This window comes from Lygodium microphyllum, chromosome 5 (assembly GCF_053477565.2).
Source record: "Lygodium microphyllum isolate KBCC chromosome 5, Lygodium_microphyllum_v1.1.10, whole genome shotgun sequence".
In the NCBI taxonomy this organism is placed as follows: domain Eukaryota; kingdom Viridiplantae; phylum Streptophyta; class Polypodiopsida; order Schizaeales; family Lygodiaceae; genus Lygodium; species Lygodium microphyllum.
In genome coordinates, this window is record NC_141139.1 from 102,012,095 (window position 1) to 102,018,275 (window position 6,181).

The window sequence follows — 6,181 nt, forward strand, 5'->3', positions numbered from 1 at the left end:
AACATGCCCTCTTTGGCAGACGATGGTTGATTTGGGTGATGCAGAGGGTAAGCGAGACTCATCTGCCTTTATTATCTTGGACCCACAGACTGGTTAGACGGCATGTGATGCGAACACCTCTTGCGATATATGCAGGAGGGATAGGTCATAATTTAATGCACTTAGTATAGGGCTACGAGCCTCTATTCCCCTGGGAATAGTATGCTTTGATGTCTATCATGGCTGTTCCTAGGTGGATGTTCTACATAGTATTGTTTTATTTCATTAGGCCAAGAGGGCCGATGCAGTTGTGCATTTCCCTGTCTAGTGCGGGTGCGTTTAATCGGGTTTTTGTTTTCAGTGTTGTGCTGGACAGATTTCATGGTTAGTGGAATTTGGTGGAGCCTGGAGGAGCCTTTGCTGCGATGGAAGCTTCTTGTGGTCAATCCAGGTGATATTTCTCCTTTACGACTACCTTGCTTTCCTGTTATATGTGTATTTGTACTTGTCGAGGGGATCTATTTTTGTTAGGGATCGGCAACCAAGGCATGAAGTCCCAGGTTTAAGCTAAGTATGTTTGAGGGAGGTCGAAGTAGTCATTGCCTCCTATAAAGACATTGTCAGGCATCAAAAGACCTGTTTTAGAAGGAAGTCTTAGTGGCCCTGTTCTGCTAACCTGTTAGGCAGCCGTTCTAGGAGTTCTTGTTAGTAGTGAGGCAGTTAGAGAAGCCTGCCAAAAGATAATAATAATGATGCCAAGAAATCCTGAATATCCTAAAAGATGAATATCAATACGAAGGTGTGTAAAAAGGGGTTCTAACCCCTATCAATGAAAAGAAAAGAAATGAAAATATATAAGTCGTTGCTCATTGCCTTGCGAAGGCCTGGTAGGTTCCTAGGGACGAATCAGACCCGGGGCCGATACCTTGTCTTCCTAGGGGTGGCTTCTTGCTGGAAAAATAATATCAAAACAAGGAAGGTTGGAGTGAAAATAAAAGTGAGCGTTAGAAAAGGATTAAGTGTCGCCTTGCGAGGGCTTGGTAGGTTCTTGGGTGCCGCGACAGGTCCTGAGACCGATGCCCTGTTCTCCTTGGGTCACTACGCTCAGCTCCCTCCTTTTTACATGCCCAAGTATGTTCATCCAATAAAAATCCTCAAAGAAGAACTGTACTGAAAGAAAATACTCCTTGATCAGGCTATAGGAGTCCTCGCCTTGTTGGAGCTCCTAGTTGTGTTGTCTTTAGTTGGTAAGTAGTTCAGACTACCACTTAGGGCAACCTCTTTGATAGGTTTTTTAGTTTGGCTGTGTTGGAGCAGCTGGTTAGTGACTCGCTTCGGATCTTCTATTAAATGATGCTAGGCCTACTCCTTGTGGATGTTATGCCTTGGTTCTGCCAGGGGTAGGGGGAGCATTGTGCTGAGTTTTATGATGATAATTGTTTTGTATCAGTTTGATGCTTCTTTGGTTGTTTATGTGCAGATATGTTTGTGGATTCGACGGGCTGTGTCGCCCTATCCCGTGGTCGCCAATGAGAGCGGAATTTTGGTGCCGGGAAGTGCTTAAAAATAGCTAAAAATTATGAATATCAAGGGAAAAATATTCACTGTCAAAGGCGGCGGCTCGATCTAGGACGATTTTAAGAGCCAAAGTGCTTTAAAGGCGCCCGAGCGACACTTGTTGATTTTTCATAAATTTTCAGAAAGTCGTGCGGGTTGACACGAGCTACTGGCCAATCCGGGATGCTAAGCCGGACGCCCAGGATTTTTTAGAGCTCGATTCCGAGTCCGGACGGGGAAATGGCCAAGAAACCGGTCAAGATACGAAGGGGTGGACAAAATTTGGCCAAAATGGGCAAGTGACCCTTGGGAGCCCAAATTTTAATGTAGCATGAAACTTTTCATTTTTTTGAAGATGAAGAAATCGTGGAGAGGAGCACGCAGGCAGGCGCCGTTTTTTTCGCTCCAATGTTGATCATGCCATCTCCAGCCTGCAAACAACCCCCCCAATCATCATTGGCCCTCATTCCCCTCTGTATGCAGACTCTATCGCCGCCCTTCGCCCGTCGAATGATGCCCTCTTTGGAGAATTCTGATTTCAGTCTTTATCTCTCCTCCCTCTCTCTCTTCTAAAGGCAAGTTCATGTGGGGAGAAGAAGGAAGAAGAAAGAATGGTGGAAGCTTGTCTGGCATGGATCGGATTGCTCCATGGGCTGGAAATGGTGATTTGTGATGTTGCTAGACATGAAGTGCTGCTGTTTTCCAAATCTACAGCCATGGACATAAAACCCGAAACACGCAAATAAGCGGTAATTTAAAATTTTCAAAGGAAATTTGAGCTTTTATGGCTTTTGTTTGATGAAATGTTGTTCATGTGGGATAATAATTGTTCATGTTGCTATTTTCTATGAGTTCTTGCTGGTCATAATCAAAAAATTAGAAAAATATGCATTTTGTGGTTCAAAATAATATGCTAAAACACGTAAAACATGAAAAAACAAGGGAAAATGAGGGTTTTTGGCATAAAAAGGGGGAGGTAAATAGGAACATCAACTAAACTTTCATTTTTCTGCAAGAAGGAACTAAGGGCCACAGCCCATAACCTGTTTTGAATTTCCAGCAATTAAATAATGCATAAAAATAAGGGAAAATACAAGAAAATGGTGGGAAAACCCTAGAAATAGGGGAAAAATACATTTTGGGTTCCGAAAAAATAAGGATAAATAAGAGCAATGTTTGTGAATGTTTGTGGGGACTGAAGCATGAGGTTTTGCCTCAGTTCAACCCCACGTTCTTGTTCTAGTGTGTCTTTTTCTGTTTTTTTCCACATAAAATGATGGAGAAATACCCTATAAATCTATCCAATGATGCAATATTTAAACGGGGAAGGGTAGAGAAGTTGAAATATGTCTGAATGCCGTGTGAAATGATGGGAAAGTTGCTGATTTCTATTCATAGCATTTAGGACGGATGATAATTAAAATTAAGAGCTTAGTAGCACGAGGATCACCTCGGTGCTAGGCCCATGCAACGAAGCACAAACGGTAGTTGGAAACCATTAAAAGAATGATTTGCACTTGTGCACGATACCGTTTTGCTAAATGTTTGAGCACTAGGCATCCACCAAATGCATAGAGCATGAAAAGAATTCAAGAGTATCGGTGATCAGCTCCTGGACATGCATTGCAATTGTTTTTGGAACACGACCTACGATGAGAGGCAGTGAGATACCCATGCTGTAGGCTAGTCGTGGGATCCTAAAGGGGAAATTAAGTAAGGACAATGGTACATTCCTGGACACGCTTATTGGGTACCTTGAGCGACGTTTGTGCGAAATGTCTAAATGTTGAGCGACGCACTGAGGGGCCAATCCCCAAGGTGTAGGAGAGTCGCAGAGGGTTGACGGCATTCAGCCGTAGGAGGAACCCCATGTGTATGTGATTCGAGCCTTTTGGCTATGTGAAAGGGACTTCCTCTGAGGAGGAATATTGGGTTAGGATCAGTTGGACTACAACGTATTACAAACGCAATGTTTAGGAAGGCAGAGATTGTGATAGACGCTCCTGGCCGCGAGGCCGAGGGGTTGTCTTGTGCGTAGTGACGAGGCCCGGCTAGTGCATGAGCCAGTGCCGGCCCGTTTTTAGGTCCATCACTCTTTCTTGGGGAGGAGCTTGATATGATAGATTCATAGTCTGCTCACGTGCTTTAAGATGGAGCTTGAGCTCTTGATTCCTAGTGACTCCACCTTGACCTTTATTGCCATACAATTGTCACATTTACTAAATGTACTATTTTTTTGATAAAGAGACTATCTTGGAGGCCCTTTTCTACAACTTTGAGAATGTTGGCTCTGATAGCATCTTGTAGTTCACTGTGGCCAAAGTGTCACTTAATTCATGAAAAATATCAACATTTTTATACATTCATGGTAGCACGTGTTGCATTTCATGACTCCCATACATAGACATTCTTAACTTGTGTGGCATTTGATTTGCATTATTGTCAATGAGACCCTCTATGAGCTATTTTTCCATCTCCACATATGTCATACCCTTCCTAATTATTCTAGTGTTCCCATGATACACATTTCTTGCCCTGTTATCTAGTAGAATATACAGTGCTCTGCTTGCACATCAAAACTCACAAAGATTTGAGATTTTTGCTTTGCCCTGCTTCCGGTGTCTATGTAGGCTCTACCCAAGAGAAAAAGTGAAAGAATGAAAGAGTTTCTCACTCATTTCTTTTCTTAAATCCTTGCTTCTTCTCCTTTACTTCAACCTTCAAAAGCATCCCCTCTTAGTGGTGCCACTTTGATACCATATTATCAATCGTGTAGTAGGGAGGTTTGTTTGAGCTACTATACCAAACAATACCATACACATAAGAGGAAGCTCACTCAAGAACATAAGAAGAGAGATGGAGGCCAAAACATTTTCTTGCTAGTTTCTTCTTCTTATTTCTCACATAATACAATGTACAAAAAGTATGGATAAGGTACAACATGAAGAAAAGTGGCCTATTAAGTCAAATAATACATAACTAACTATACTAATATCAACTAACACTATAACTATGCCAGTTGTACGTAGGTGCAAAAAAGTAAATATAATGAGTAATAAGCCAATGGCAATGTGAGGATCATAATGACCATGATATGCTAATGTAGACATGCGAACCCATCTAACAAAGCAAACCATCATCAATATTCGCACGTGTTGAGCTTTCCATCTTAACATTTTGTGCCTTTGTATTTACTAAAAACTTATTCTCAAAGGTTTCCAAGATATATCTAAAGTTTTTACATTTCTAATATGCCCCAACATAGTGTTGTAAATGAAAACAGATAGCCAATGTATCACCTTTTTATCTTTTGTATTATATTCTTTCCACACCTTTAATTCATCTATAGTCATCGTAGGGTCACTGAATTATGGCTCCTTTTCTTCACCTAAAATAAACTTGAACATGAATTTTCAAATAAGGAAGTTCGTCACACAAAACCTCTATGATAGATAGTTGTTCTTATCTAGCTTCTTAATGATGTGATTTTCACTCTTCTTTGTTATTAACATAAAATTGATACAAAATAAAAAACAAGCCTCTTGTAACCTTTCATAACAAGTGAAAAGCAATATAATAAGTAGTATTTTTCATTGACTACTCAATAGTACATGTAATGTGCGATCTATTTACATATACAAATTATGTTTATTTATTAGAAAATTCTTTTAATTAACTTACAAATTTGAAATTTGTAATATATGTACCCACTTTCAATCAACACAATCAAAATGTTAGTATATCTTGAAAGTACTGTCTCCAACCTTACCAATCTAGAATAGGGCCCGAAAGAGCCTATGATGGCTAAACAAGTAGTAGATAAGCCATAAATGACTTATCTGTAAAATATACATTGCTTTGCTTGCACACCAAATATCACAGCAATCTGAGATTTTTGCTATGCGCCCTGTTTCTCATGTCTCCACAAGCACTATCGAAGAGAAAGAGTGGAAAAATGGAGAGCTTCTTACCCGTTGCTTTCTTACTCAAATCCTTTCTTTTTTTCCTTCTATTTTGCTGTCAAAACCAATCTCTCTCAATGGCATCACTTTGATAACATGTCACACATTATAGTCACAAGAGGAAGCTCACTCAAGAACACACGAAGAGAGATGGAGACCAAAAACTTTTCTTGTTGGTTTCTTCTTCTTCTTTCACATACAATACAATATACACAAAGTATAGATAAGATACAACATAAAGGAAAGTGGTCTACTAAGTCAAAGAGTACATAACTAACTATCCTAATTAACTAGCACTATAATTATGCCAATTGTAGGTAGGTGTAACAAACTAAATAAAATAAGTGATAAGTTAATGGCCATGTTAGAATTATAATGATCACTGATGTGCTAGGTGTTGATGTATAGACTTATCTAACTACGTGGTCTATCATCAATGTCCACACATGTTGAGCTTGCCATCTCAACATCATAAAGATGAGGCAATTGCTGAAGTTGAGATAATAAAAGTATTGAGGTAAAAGAGAAAATTTGAATCTCAAATGTAGAAGATCACAAGAGTAAAGGGTATATGGCCACTATGGATTTGGTACATTGTACTACGATATTGTTTGCATATGGAGGGTAGAGGTAGAAAATAGTCCTTAGGATTGCATTTCTTGAGTATGCCATTCTTGGTAGGG